The sequence below is a fragment of the Melospiza georgiana genome, chromosome 3, assembly GCF_028018845.1.
Source record: "Melospiza georgiana isolate bMelGeo1 chromosome 3, bMelGeo1.pri, whole genome shotgun sequence".
Lineage (NCBI taxonomy): Eukaryota > Metazoa > Chordata > Aves > Passeriformes > Passerellidae > Melospiza > Melospiza georgiana.
This window is the reverse complement of record NC_080432.1, coordinates 26,851,088-26,866,145: the sequence shown is the minus strand read 5'-3', so window position 1 is coordinate 26,866,145 and position 15,058 is coordinate 26,851,088. Positions and strand designations below refer to the sequence as shown.

The window sequence follows — 15,058 nt, the reverse complement described above, 5'->3', positions numbered from 1 at the left end:
CCTGGTTAAATTCTGACACCGTACGGGATCCCGGGATGTGCTTTGTTCTCTAAAAACCTGTCACAATCAGAAACCAGCCGAGACTCGAGCCGTGACACCTGTCAAGCACAGGCAGCTCCCCACTTCCAGACGCGGTGTCCCGAGGGAAGCCCCCAGCCCCTTCCCAGGTTTTTCACCGCCGCCGGTGGGGCCTCCCCGGCTTCCCCCGGACCAGGCCCCGGCCCCGATCTCCTTCCTCCCGCGGGAAACGACCTTGGCGGCGCCGGGGCCAGCCCCGATCCGCCCCGGCCGCCTCCCGCTCGGCAGGCGGCTCCGGGCCGAGCCCTTCCCCTCCCCGGGGTCTCGGAGGCGCCGGCCCTGCCTGGCCCCGCCGTGGTTCCGCCGCCCGCGGCCGCCGCCCCCGCTCCCTGCGTGACCATCTCCCCGCCGCGCCCCCGCGCGCTTCCCATTGGCCGCCCGCCCCGTCAATCAACCCGGCTCTCGCTTCCGATTGGCCGCCTGCCGGGCCGGCGCGCGGGTCCCGCCCCGCGGGGCTCCCCCCGGCCCTCCCCGGCACTTGGCGGCGGAGTGTCCTCAGAAGACTCGCAGGGCCGGAGGGGCCGCTCCGCCGCCGGCGGCCGGCCCGCGCTCCCATTGGTCGCTCCTCCTGCCAATCCGCCTGGCCGCGGCGCGCTGTTGGCTGCCGGGCGTGCGGGGGGCGGGGCGCTCCCCCCGCCCCCGCCCGCGCGGTGCCGCCCTGTGACCAACTCCCGTGTGTGAGTCACGGCAGCGCCGTCAATGCCGTGTGCGGGCGGGCGGCGCTGCCTGGGCTGCCCCGGCCCCCCTCCCCCGGCACAGGGCTGGCGGGCCGCACTTGTCACCGTGTCACATCCTCCCTGCCGCCTGCCGACCCGGCTCACCCTCCCCAGCTCGGCCGCCGCCCGGGGCCGCCGCGGCGGCATGGGATAGAGCCGGGCAGAGCCGCCCTCGCCGCTGGTTTCACGTTGACCTCCCCGCGGTTTAAATCCTTCCCCGCGTGTCCCCCCCGCCGCCTCCTCGCCTCCCCCGCGGCCCCTCTCTCCGCCGAGCCCCCGCTCCCCCGGGCGCCTCCCTCGCCGGTCCTCGCCGCGGAGCCCCCGGAGCGGGTGAGTGCCGGGCACGGCCCTCCCGGGCTCGCTGAGGGGCTGGGGGTGCGGGGGCGCGGGCCGGGGCGGCCCCCGACAACTGTTCCAAAGTTGGGGCATTCCCCTCCCGGCGCAGCCTGGCGCTGCCCGCTCGGACTGCTAAAGAAGGGGAAAAGCCATTGGTATAACCCCCCGGCATCGTTGCCAACTTCTAGTGCGTGTCGTGCTGCCGGCGAGTGTAATTTTGATTTTATTTTGGTTATCTTCCCCGCCCTGGTTGAGGCTGTGGTGAGGGTTGACGTGCGGGTATCCCGAAAGGCGCCCGGGTGGAACAGCCCCTCCATGCCGGGCTCTGGCCACTGTCCGTGCTGGAAAAGCGGGGAAAGACTCCTTTTGTATTTCCAGGTGCTCCATCCTCTCCCCAGCCTGTCAGTGCTGGGTGTTTCGCTATTAGCTGGGCTTCGCTTGCCGTGGCAGGAACATGCGTGTTTGGAAGGGGGAAGCCGTGCTCCGCAACGGGGAGTTTTGGTGTTTTGGCTTGGTGTTGGGAGCGCTTGATGTGAACTGGTTATGTCTCTGTTTCACTGCCATTGATTTTCCTTTTCTTTTTTTTTTTTTTTCCCCTCAATGTATTTTTAGAACATGAATATGGTGTATGTTGTCGTGTGCTGTACGTACAGAGCAGCTAAAATAAAGCAGAGGCATGGAAAACCCCAGCAAATACAGCAGTGCTTCCATGTACAGGGCATCCAAAGCCTCAGTACTCTGTCAGGTTTATTTATTAATACTAATTGCTCGATCTTTGTAATTTATATCATATGGAAATTAATTGCTGAATTGAAGGTTTACCAAACCTCTCAGAGCTCCAAAATCATCTATCTCAGGCATCTGAAAAATAAATCTACTGATTTTTTGTTAAGAGGAAAGGCCAGCATCATTCTGGGAATCCTCCACATGAAGTTTCCCTTTCTAAAGGCAAGGACTCTTGTAAATAAGTCCTAGTAAAGAATGGCTTTACTCAGTGAGTACTCAAGTGTATGCAGAAGGTCAGTGAATTTCTAGAGAAAATGAAATCTTTACTAAATTTTGTCTTGCTTTTATCTATAAATAGAGGGAGGGAAACAAAAATGAATCAGCTGTGAGATTAACATGAAATAGAACATCAGTCCTTTTCCCGAGGGGTAACTTGCCCAACATAACCTGAAAATTTCCGAAATTTTGCCTTTAGGGGAGGGGTCCTTCAGCTGCAGTCTGTTGAATCAGTATGAAGTGGGCTTGTTTCTCCTCTGGAGCTGGCTTGGCACCAGTGTAACTTCATTACCAGAGCAGATTTGCATTAATGTGAGGAGCAATCCAGAAACTCACGTTTTGAGGAAGGCCCCTGTAGTAATGACGTGCCGAGTCGTGATTCCTCCCCTCATCAGTCCCAATTACAGCACCCTTACTCACTATGAGTGGCACTTCACTGCGCAAGTGCTCCCTGCGATGCCTCTGTGACTCCTTGTGTACTGCCCTGCCGGTCTGGGTGAGCCGGAGTGGCGCTTGTTTTCCTCATCACTATTTTATTCCCTTGCCTTGAAATGACAGCGTGCTGGATAACTATTTTTTCCTTGGGCCACGAAGAAAACTTCTGAGGATTAAATGTAAATCTGCTTTGTTAAGTGACCGTAGCAAAACCCCCCTGTTTGAGACTTCTGTGCTGCCAAGTGAAACGGGCAGGTAAGTTTTCTGTGTGCTTGGCTTTCCCTTGTTTCTACAGCAAGTAGGAAAAAGATTGGTGAAAAATTAATTATCTTGTCCTGAAATTCCCCTGCGCCTGTGGGATTCCACACCTGTATTCGGTGTTCAAGTTGGAGTTGTTTCCTAATTCCCCTCTGTCTCTAGAACCGCCCCCACCCCCCAAACATTGACATTGCATTGTTAAAGTGTTTGCTGTTGGAATCGCTGGCACAAGGATCAGGCCCTCGGCTGGTTTTCTTTAAAGCGGTTGATTATGACTTGGATGTGATGTTGTAGAAAGATAATATTATCTGGTGTGTCCAGAGCTCAGATCCACTGTCTTACTACAGTCTCAGAAGAAAGCTCTGTGCTAAGCAGCCTGTAAAGAAAATGTCCAACAAAGCAGAATTGTCTTCTGCCTTTCTGTACTTATTTATAAATCTCTTGAAAGTTTGTTTGATACTCTTTCAGAACAAGACGAGATCCCTGCGTGTTTGTTTCATGTTTCCACTTCCTCCTATGACTCTGTTCATTGCTAAGCCTTTGTGTCACTGATTGAGATGTTATTGTAATTAACATTAATTATGCAAACTAGATTGTTTTTAGAGGCTCTCCAACTCTGTATTGATACTGTCAACTTGTTTGTTTGTTGAACAAAAATCCACGCATTTCACCATTCTTGGAGGAAATAGATTAACCGACTCCAAGTTAATATATGCATGGGAAACCACAGCAAAATCAAGTTATATTAGCTCAAATGGCACACTGAATCTTGATGGATGTGGTGAACCGAGTATGGCTGGATCTGAACTATTAAGGCAGGGCAAACAGGGGGAGCAGGAAAGGGGACTCTGGGTACAGTCATTCGGGGAGGGTGTTTACACTGCAGACTTCCATTACATTTTTTCCAGATAGACAGTACTAGGATCAATTGGGCCATATTCTGCTGTCCCTAATTGAATTAAACTCTCACTAAAATATACTGAAGCTGGCTGCTTGAATTTTTTTGGGAAATGTAGAAAAATGGCAGAGTTTAATTCATTAATTATTTAGGACGTTTTTGATTTTAGACTCAGAGAATTTGGTTTAGGAGGTATTCCAGGGTTGTCTTTTTAAAATAAAAGCTTAATAAAGATAGCGTTGAAATATACATCCCTGTAGCAACGGTAGCATTTTATAATTTTTTTCACAATGTTAATTGTAGTGACATCCGCAAAAGTCTCCATGTCTGATTCCGAATCACCCTCTTGAAACCCTTCTGAGCCGAGAAGGATTTTAGAATTTCTCCCTGGAAGTCAAAATTGTTCCAATATTTGCATATTGTATTCTTGTGTACTCTTAGGAAGAAAAATAATAGAGGCGGGGAGAGTTTAAATGGGAATTGGTTGTCATGATATCACATCTGCAAATATATGCAGACTGGCAGATTATTCCCTGTCTTAAAAATCAAGTCTCTCTAACTTGTCATTTAAATAAGCAAAATTTGGTTTGCAGTTTGCTTTGGGTAATAAAAGAGATTTTTTTTTGTTTCTACTTTTGGTGCAGTGGTCCTCTGGAAAGTTAGAAACAGTGCCCTGGGGCTCAGCGAAGTGGAGGGTGTATAATTATAGGGGAAGGCTCCATAGCATCAGTGAATTAGCATTAGCAGCTGAGTGAGTTTGTTAAGTTGTAGAGATGGCATTATGGAAATCAATAAAATGCTGATTTCTTTTCCTTATTGCAGATTCCATGTTAAAAGGAAAATATGCTATTTGTTTGTCTGCCTTTCATGTAGGCTTGCCAAAGCATTAGTTGGTATGGAAAGGCAGGTTTTTCAGCTCTGACAATCAGTAGTCAGGCTTGTTTTGTTTTGCTTTTTTTAAACTCTTTTAAATCTTTATTTATTAGATTGTTTTCCAGAAATCACACTAACATCCTGGCCTGCAAGTGGCTTCACATGCGTCTGTTTGTCAGGAGAGGCAAAAGGGAAGGTCACTTATTTTTCCTGTGACATTCTTGTGTGGCATTGTCTGTTGTAGCCCAAATGCTCTATGTGCCTGATATTCCTGTTTCTGCTTTAAATTAAGTTCTCCCAAGGATTTGGAGGATACTGATGCTGAAATCCACATTCAAAATAAAAGAGAGAGTGACCTTAACTGTTTTCAGAGGTGTGTGTCAGGAGGAATGATATTAAGCACTGTAAGATGTATGATGTGCATTGGCCTTTATTTCTTTGTCTGAAAGCTTCTCCTGCTTTTATACCAGAGAGACAAGTACCCAGATCATTCATCACACTGAGCTCTTACAGAGACATGACAGACCAGCAGCCTTATGTTGCACACTGTGGAACATGTACAATGCATTAGTTCTGATGATCTATATAAAACATTTTAATTGGGAGGAGCTGTAAATGGGAACGGCTGTCTTCTAATCCAAGGGCTTCGCTTTTTCTTCTCTTCTTCCTGATTGAAATGAAACTTAAGTTCACCATCAAATTATTCTGTTTTAATGTAGCTGTATGCTATGACTCCTGATGAAATGGTTTATTCATGTTGAGGTGCAGTTTGGGGGACCCCTCTGCCTTTGTGGTGGGTTTGCTGGACTTTCTGGAGCTAAGAAGGTCCAACCGTGCGGCTTCTTCAGGGATGCTGTGGCGAGCATCTGTTCTGTGACATGTGAGAGCCTGTGTGACAGAGTTCAGATATCACAAGGCTTGTGGAGCACATTCCTGTATGAAGAGAAGCAGTCCAAAACGCTGGGTGTACGATGCAGGCAACACTAAAGATCAGCAACCTGCAAAAGTAATACTGTGGTTCATGGTGACGTTTCAGAGGGAATTCTGATGGAGGTGTGGTCCCAGCAAAGGTAAACTCAGGGGTCTAGCAGCACAGATAAAATAGCAGCCTTACTCTTATCTCTTTGGTAACCCAAACCTGTTTGCTGATAAACTGGCAAAATTATGTTTATAGTCTCCCTATGCTTTGTTTCTGCTAATCTCTAATTAAGTAGATCTAGGGAAGGCCAGCATGGTGCTTTTAGTGCTCAACTACAGCTTAGAAATGACACTCTGCTTTCTAATGATTACAAGCAGGTGAAGTGACAGGAAGGGCAGAGATGTTGGAGTAACGTGATCTGCAATTAAATTCCCGATTCTCTAAAATATTTACCCATAGCTGTAGTGATCCACAGTACTTCATAGCTGGCACTGCCCACGTGTGTCCAGTTAAGGACAGTTAAAAAGCACAGAAATACGGGGGGGGGAGGAGATTGGAAAAAAATATAAAGAGATCTTAGCTGAACCAGAACAAAACCTCTTTAGCTCCTACCATTTGAAATGGGGAGGAATCCCAAGAAATAATGAGGATAAAGTCTCTCACAACTGCGAAATTACTGGAGTGATTGTGACTCTGAAAAAGCAGGTTCCAGGTAGAGAAGGAATTGTAGTTACTCTGTGATCTTGTCATAGCCTTGCTAATATGGTTAAAGCATTAGTTCTGAAAACAACTGCATTGAGACCTTGGAGTACTTTTCTTAAAAATGTACAAATCTATATTCATGTATTTTCTGTGGAGCAAAATAAAATACTGCATGTTGGATTACCTAATTTCAATATTATTATTAGAAAAAAGAGATGCACCCTGATTTCCACCTGTCAAATGAAGTCAGATATTCTTGTGGATGCCTTTTTCTCTTTTATCTTTTTTTGAATTGAATTCCATTGTTGCTTTGATTCCTTCCACTTCTTTCTGGTTATTTTTTTTTTTCAATTTGTTATTGTTCCTTCTAGCTTTAATCAACTACCAATGTTGCTGCTTGCCTATAGAATCACAAGGTCCATGCTGAGGTGTGTCATGCCAATAGTATTTGGTGTGCTCTGTCCTCAGCAAGGCAAAGGTTCCCCACTGCTGTTCTGTGAAGAGAGAGCCTGTTGGAGGTGTGACTTGAGTGCAGTCATCTGGGAGGAGCCAGGGCCACAGCCAGAAATTGTACCCAGGTGTCATCAGCTTCCAGGCACGTGCCCTGTGCTGTAGCAAAGCAGGTTTTTTCCTTTTTCTGTCCTTTGCAGAGCTCACTTTTTTTTTTTAGTTTGTTTTTTTCCTTCTCTTTATTTGGCTGTCTTTTCTAGTTTTGTCTTTCCTCCTCTGTAATATGTAATAGCTACTAATGGCCTCTCAAACTGCATCACAGGAGTGTTGAGGCTAGTGTGTTTTCCCTCATCCTGTCTGGAATGTTTGGCTGCTGCCAAAGAAATTGAGATCAGAATCAGGGTCTCTTTGAGTACCATGCACCAAAAGTGTATGTACGTGTGTTGAAGATACCAAAATACTGTTAAAAAAATCAAACAAGATTTGTAAAGTTAAAAAGCTAACACTTGTTTTGAGATGCAGTGTGAGAACTAAGGTATGAAATGATACAATGAATAAAGGCAAAGATGCAGCCTTTTTCAGAGAATCTTTAATCAATTAAAACTTTTTAAAGGAACATGTCAGTTCTTTGGTGAACCTACTCAATGGAAGGAAGGTGAGCCATCCCCCTTCCTGTGAGAGGGAACAAATCTGATAGGAAACTGCCAGAACAGAGCTGAGGTCTTTAGGCCTGGTGGAGGTGATGGCTGTTGCCTGATGTCAAGTGAAGGAAGTAGTGACAGATATGCAGTGGGAAAATGCCCAGGAACTGGCATTCATCCAATCCAGGAGGTTGTTTTAACTGTCCTTTGATTCAGAATATTTTTAATTTATTCTGTTTTCAGATATTTCAGCACAAATTCTAGAAAAGACAGCTCCTCTCTTTTCAGATTGGCAGATTTTTGTAGCATGCCTATCTTGAAAAATCCAAAAGAGGGAGGAGGTAAAAAAGTAAATCTCAGATTCAATTTTCTTCTGTCCCTCCTGCCATGTTCAAAATGATATCTCATCTTGTTCTTATCCTTGTGTTCAGAATAAAAGCTGTGATAATCCATTTCCTTTGCTGTGATAATCCCTTGCCCAAATGTCCTGGTAGCATAATTTGATTGTGGTGCTTGGACAGCTATCATATCACTCCTACAAAGCAACAGTAATAGTTGTTGCAAACAACAATATAATCCAAGAAATCCAGAGTTAAAGTGCTTACAGCAGAGACTAATTGCATGCTAGAGAGTATTACTGTATCTTCCTGATTGATGTCCCTCATTGGCCAAGACAGACTTGCAGATGACTTCTTAACATATTATTTAACAAGATGGTAGTGCTCTGTGTTTAAATTGCTTGTTGTTGTGGGGCTTTTTTATTGCCCCTCCCCAGTGTGGGGTTCAGAACCTCCTTATTAGTTTTATGGGAAAGCCACAGATCCAGATTCCTTCTGGAACTATTGCAATGTGAGGGAACAAAGTGTAGGGATTTTTTCAAGAGCTACTAAAGTAGCCTGTGCTCCTTGCCCAAGGAAAGTTAAGAGTCCTTATAATCACTGGGGCTTTTGTGTGGTCTTTGTTTTATTTTTTATTTTTCCTTTGACTTTCTTTCTCACTTGAACCCTGGTTCTGGAGGAGCTGGAGCAATTACCCAGCCTATCTTACATCTTCCCATTCAGAAGAGGATGGAGTGGGAAAGAAGGTCTGCAATGGACCTCAGATATTCTCTCTGGCCCCTTTGCCACCCCTAAGTCACACTACTTCAACCTGAAAAACAGCAGAGGAAAAATTCCTGCTTGAACACTTTTTCCTGGCTTTAATGAGGGATTTTTACAAAGAGAGGAAATAGTGTTGGTGAATGCATCTAGCACCCTTTAGGAAAGGGTCACCACCACAGGGATGCTGCTGAAAAAGGATGCCAAATCCTCCCAGACTCTGTACCAGGCCCTTTGAAAGGCTCCTATGAAATAAAGAAGCTATATAGCCAGTGTGTATGTATATTTCTGAAGGTTATGCTGGATTTCTGCCATGCCACAAACCCTGATTAGAATAATTTATAATAAAAAGTGATGCATGGATTCCAGAAATGGATAATGTGATGGGGGAAAGAGGGAGGTGAGTAGCAGAGAAAGCAAATCTGAAGGTTTTCCTGGTCCATAGATGTACCCCAAAGTGTGGATTTACTGCTACTGTCTGTAGGAAGAAGCTACAGTCCTAATTTTTGATGTCAGAAATGATTGTTATAAGGTTGGCTTAATATACATACCGTGCACTGCTGTTTGTTTATTTATTTATTTGCAGTAGGACTCGGGATATTTCAGGTACTTTCCAGGTGCTTAAAGATAATTTCTGCTCCAAGGACTTCACAAATCAGAGAGGCCAGAGGAAAGTAAATGGGTGGGAATTGAGTGCTGAGCAGCAGAACGGGATTCACAGGATGCAGGGCCCTTGAGAGCAGTGCAGGTGTGTGGCAGAGGTGCTGTGCAGGTAAGATGGGGAGGAGGATGCCTGCAGTGGCCTCCAGGAAAGAAACAGGCACTTGGTGTGTCTGGAAAAAAGGGAGATCCTTTTGGTTTTCTTCTGCATTGCAAGTCAGTCTATGGTCAGTTTACAGCTCCCAACTCCTGATCTCTCTCTTGGATCCTTTCCCCTGTATTTGTGATTGTGTGGTGTGGTGGCTTTGTAAGTGGAGTTATTCTGTCATGTTCTGTGCAGAGAAATGCTGTGAAGATGGCAGAGCAGGGGACTGAGGCACAAAGGTGTGTGCATGCAATATGAGGCTTGACATGGCCAGGGAGAAGTGGCATTGGGGTTTTACACAAGCATTCTTTGGGGCACAAAGTGTCATCATCTTCAGTTCATTTTTTTTGCTGTGATTAAGGCCCTGAGCATGCCTGTAATGCAAAACAGAAAACATAAAGAAAATGTTTTCTCTTCAGCCATCATTCTAACATGCTTATGTGTGTATGAATCATTCCTCCTCCATCTGGAAGGATGAGATGCAGAGCTCTTTTCTAAGGAGGTATCTAAAGTACATCCTCATAGCAGCCAGCAATTGGCATGACAAAAGGGTTATAGCAAGTGGCTGGCACTTTTCCCATCCATCTTGCCACTGGAAACATAATGATTTGCAATGTGCTTGTTCTTCAGGCACCAGTGTGCAGAGCCAGTCCTTGGGACATGCAAACGGAAAAGTTGCATGTTGTTGGCTTTTGTTTGTGGCACCTCCTCAGCAGCCCCAAAACTGGGAAGAGGAAATAGCACTGATAAACTGGTTTCCTTGATTTAAGCATGATGTGGAGTGAAAAGGAGCAGTGGGGTACTCATGGAACGTGGGAAGATGGGCAGCAAGGCATCTGGCACTGCCAGTGTAACATCAAGTGTGGGAGAAGACTTTGTTTTGCTTCTTACCTTGTATACTTTGCACAGAACAAGGAAAAATATAGTAGTATTGAGTGCACAAGGAAAAAGGTCTGATTTTTAAAAATGTCATCTGTTGTTCATGTAAGCTATCTTGTATGTATTTTATGTATTTTGTCTTTCACTTGATTTGCAAGAAGGCCAAGGCCCTGAATCAAGTAATTTAGTCTAAAGTGTTCCTGTGATGTCAAGAAAGGGTTTTACTGTGCTTTTTTGGGGGTAGAGGAGTGTGGTGTCAGAACAGGCAGTAGAAAGAAGGGCCTCTAAATCTCAGTGCCCTGTTTTAACAACTCTATTCTTACCTTTCTCTTCTGCTGACCACGACTGGGAATGTCTTTGTCTTGCAAGCAGTGGCCAGCTCTGTAAGTAGTTCACATGTAGAAACTGGGTGTTCTTCTGCTGAAGCTCCTTGGGACACTCTTGAAAGTCAACAAATGCATGTCTGTGGGACTGGACATGTCCTTGCTGCTTCCTTCTTTTGAAGGGGGGTTGGAGATGAGGTAGGAGCATCCAGGATTCATTCATTCAGGGTCTTTGGTGCAGTAATGAGCTTGTGGTTTGGACCAGTTGTTCTCAGAGCTGGGACTGTGGCCCTTCCTGCCTGAGGAGTGCCTCTGCAGACAGGAAAAGGCTCTCTGCCCTCCATTCCTGCTCTGCTTTTTCACCGGTGTCTGTTCAGCAAGGCAGGCTCATTTTTGCTGCAGGAGCTGAGAGGATTTCTCCACCTCATGCAGGATAGGCTGGAGGTTTAGAGCACTGCTCCTGGAGGACCTCAGCTGACTTGGATCACAGTGGGAATGGCAGGGAGGAAATCACCAGCCTGTCTTACTGGAGAGCACCAAGTCCTGCTGTGCTGCATGGAGAATGCAGGCTGCTTAGTGCCTTGTGTATGAAGCACTTCAGCTTTTTGAAGGACAGGTTCTTGCCTTAGTGTATGGATGGAGAAACTTCCTTTCTGCTTTTTGCAAAGGGTGGGTTCAACATGCAGCCCTGTTCTTGGCATCTCTTATGAGCTGACTCTGCACAGTGGCGTGCTGACCTCAGGAGTTCAAACTACTGTCCTCTTCCTTGGTATACTTTGGGTTTGGGGTAGAGGGAGATGGCTGGTGGGTCTCTAGGCTTTCTGCAGCAGGCTCCTGTTCTGAGCCTTTCCTTTGGAGCCAGCCCCTTTCCTTTGGAGCTGTTGTGGCTGCAAGCAGGGACTGTGAAACCCTCCTGTGCCACTGAAGTGAGCACTATGTATCCCTGTCTGCTGCCTCCCAAAGAGCTTTTAGGGGGCTGCTCTGGATCTGGGATGTAAAATGTTTTAGAAAGCCATTCTGCCCTGGAGAGTGAAATACTCTTGCATATTAGGGCACACTGTTGGACCTTGTATCTGGGAGAGCTTTTCTTTGACTAAATCGCAAGCTTCTGTGGTTATCTTTTTTCAGATACATGGTAGCCTAGAGAAGACCCTTCAGGCAGAGATGCTTTGGTACTTTCTTTGGCTTCATAATTGCTGTTTATAGTATAGTGTAATAAACACAATTAGCATTTTTGGCTTATTTCAGGGTGTGTGCTTGCATGTGAAAAGGATTGGATATGTTAACTCTGCCATCTCTCTTACCTGTGCCTGAGATATCATCTGATTATGATCTTTCTTGATACATTACAGCTTTGGAAAGGAAGTTACACTCCCTATACTTTCAGAAACATTTCAGTAGCTTGATTCAGTATGCAGTACATTGGTATCAGGGATGAGGGGTGTTACATTCAGTCTCTTGTTTTGAGAATTGGCCTCTGGATCCTGCAGAGCACGGTCAGCAGGTGGAGGATGTTCACATTGCACACTTCACCTGCAGTGTCCAGCTGGGACATGCTCCATGTGTGTAAATGCAGTTTTGCTTTTCTGTGTGTCATGGGCCAGAGTTTACAATCTGGGGACCCCTGAGGCAAAAGAATTGCTCTGCCATGTGTGTATGAGTGCACTCAGCAGGTGTCATTTGTCCTGTAGTATTTTCTAGCCCAGGCCAGCTGTGGGTATTTCCACTTTTTGAGAGGCTGAAGACCAGGTTCCCATGATCCAAATTGTGTCTAGGGCTCTGTGCTGGAAGACCAGGGGTCAGATGGACGGAAATAAAAGATACAGTGACTTAGGTGCAATTTAGGACATGTGAATCTGGCTCCTCCTCCCCTGAAATACCAGTGTGCCAGCAGCATCTGATGTAGGAAGCTGCTAGGAACAGGCCAGGCCAGTGAACCTATTTCACTTTCCAAAGTATTTCTAAACATCCCAAACTAGACTTTGCACCTTTAGCCATTTTGAATTCTCAAGGCAATCCCTTCAATGTTAGGCAGAGCAAAGAACCTGATCCAAGCAGCGCTGCTGATTACTGGAAATGTCCTGACATCTCACTTTACCCTCTGGAGAGTAACTGGAGGGGTGGGGGAGAGGCCTGGAGCTGTGTTAGTACATGTGTTGTTTTCTGCCTCTGGGGAGTTTTGTTGTTGTGCATTCTCTTGTTTTTCCATCTTACACAAAATCTGAAAGCTTGTGTTGCAGCTGTGGCCTAGAAGGAGCAGTCAATGCTCTGTTACCCATCAGCACCAGACAGACCTGGTGATGAATGAGGGGGAATTTTGGGCTCTGGGACAGGGATGCTGAGGTTGCTTTGCAGCCTTCCGAGCGTGCTGGGCTGTGGGGGACTGAGCCCTATCAGGCTTTGTGGCTGTGGCCACAAGGAGTGTGATCTCTCACTGTGATGGCCCTGGTAATCTCTGGCTATCATCCTCTTCTCATTTGGAAGAACTTTGACTTAATGAGAGATCCGTCAGCTTGAGTCACTTCTACTTGAAGATACTGAGCTCTATGAGTACTGTAGAATATCATATCCTAAACTTTTGAGCCCTTCTGAGTGTAATGCAGTGCTGTTCTTGGAATGATTTGTTTCAACTATGGGGCCAGTTTAAATAGAACTATTGAAGTATATGTTGCTGTTCATCATACATCAAAAGTGAAGTTCAGTGAATAATGAGTTACCACAGGGCACCACAATGAGATAAGAACTCATCATAGCTTTGCAATAAATGGCAATGCCATTAAAAGAAAAAAAAAAAAAAAAAAAAAAAAAAAAAAGAAGACTTTTTGTCTATAAGCTTAATTGGAAAAGCCAGGAATCTTGAGTGGAGATTTTTAGCATGCTGACCAACTGAAATATATTGTAATGAGAGCAAATTTATGTGTGCAGAGGGTGTCCAAGATTTTGGTTGCTGCATGAGACACATGGCTTTGGGATATTTTCCTATGTATGCCTTTTGTGTAGATAAGTGATGGTACCTGATTTTTGGTCCTGGAGGGAAAATGTACACCCTTATTATTGAGCACCTTTCCAAGATGCAGCAGTTGTCATTAAAACTCAACAGTAGACCACGGAGCTGAATTTGGCAGGTGGGGACTTTTTTTCCCCTTAAACTTTTAATGGCAATGACTTGCAGTTATGTCATGCTGTAGTTTTAAAGTGTACGAGGCACTTTGGCTCATTTATGTTCTCATTCAGGTTTCTAACGTGCACACAGAAGCAGCTGCTCTCTGGGATTGCTGATAATATGGAATACAGTGAGGATGGCCAGCCCTTGGTGTGTACAGGGATATCAGGCACTCCCTCTTTCACTGAGTTTTGCAGCAAAGCCACTATGCTCCAATTTCCTTGTCTGCAGAATGTGGCCCCACCCTGCAGTTCATAAAATATTTTAAATAAAAAATTTTAAGAGGAATGATGTGCAAGATTCATGTCACTTTTCCCTTTGTGGTGCTTACTTTAACTTATTGCTTTTAGCAAGCAGAATCACTGTACCACAGTGGTCTCAGGCACAGTTAAGCAGGACAACACGATCTGCCCATTTGCAGCAGCTCTTCTGGAGAGGTCTCATCTGCAGGAGCCCTTGTTTGCTCTTAAGGATGAAATGCAATTGAGCATCTGGTGAAGTCTGCTCTGTGGTAGCAATTAATTATAAATATATACCTGGGGATTTTTTAATCATTAGTCTTAAATTGATTATTTCCTACCAATTGTAAGACTCCAAAGAACTGCTTTTTCTTCCATAAGAAAAAAATATCTATTTGGTGGGCAAATGCAATGCTACAGGTAAGATATGGCAACAATAACGCATGAAGAGCAGTGTGAGGAAAAAGACAACTTCCTTCTCTGTGGTGTTCCTGATTTTTTTTCCTCTAATTATATGGAGTTGGAAGAGTGAGCTGGTAGGATATGAATGTTGCCATCCAATAATAAGAGTTGTGGTCATGGGTGCCATGCAGGCATGAAGCTTCAAGAGACTGTGATGTGTTTTGGGGGACAGACCAAGAATAATTCATATGGCTTTCTCTGGTAGACAGGTGAGTTTAGGGAATGTCTGCAAAGCTAGGGCCCAAAGCTGGAATTGTGCTCCCTATTCCAGTTAAACCAATGTGTAAACAAACCAGTTCATGATGTTCCCATTAATTTGGACTGCTTACCTTTCCAGTTTTTCTAGCTTGTGATTTGAGCAGAATGAGCCAGTAGGAAAAATGACAGTCTGAAACCGGCTTGGCTTGTCTCTGGCTGTCCCCAGAAAGCCAGTTCCTTTTTTACCACCAAAACAGGGCCTGGCTCCATAGCTATTGTTCAGGACACCTGAGACAGCAAGATCATCTGCCACTGCCTAGAAAAGGACAGCAAGGAAAAACTTTCAATCCTTTGCCAGCCCCTTCTGCATCTTTCTACCTGCTAAGGCCTTTCTCCACTGCACAAATGGTGTAGCAGCTGTGGCTTGAAAATCCCTGGGGCTTTCCCCTCACCCTGGGATATTTGACTGTGTCCAACCCTGGCACCTTTACAGGCACAGGCAGCAGAAGCTGTGTGTGGGGCCAGTGTCACTGCTGTGCCTCTTCCAGCACAGGCACACAGTACAAAGCAGGCTGGCCCCTGGG

The 15,058-nt window shown here is 45.7% G+C and overlaps 1 protein-coding gene across 3 annotated transcripts in view; it reads left to right on the top strand.

The window, feature by feature from the left end:
- Positions 1-831: 831 nt before the first annotated feature.
- SERTAD2 (SERTA domain containing 2) overlaps positions 832-15,058 on the top strand; it is a 78,813-nt gene continuing 64,586 nt past the window's right edge. Inside the window, exon 1 of one of the 3 annotated variants that reach the window (XM_058020089.1) lies at positions 832-1,124. The gene's annotated coding sequence lies outside the window, so the exon portion shown is untranslated. Of the gene's footprint in view, positions 1,125-2,624; positions 2,823-15,058 lie in introns of those variants that run through there. The other 2 variants (XM_058020086.1, XM_058020087.1) reach the window with 2 other exon arrangements.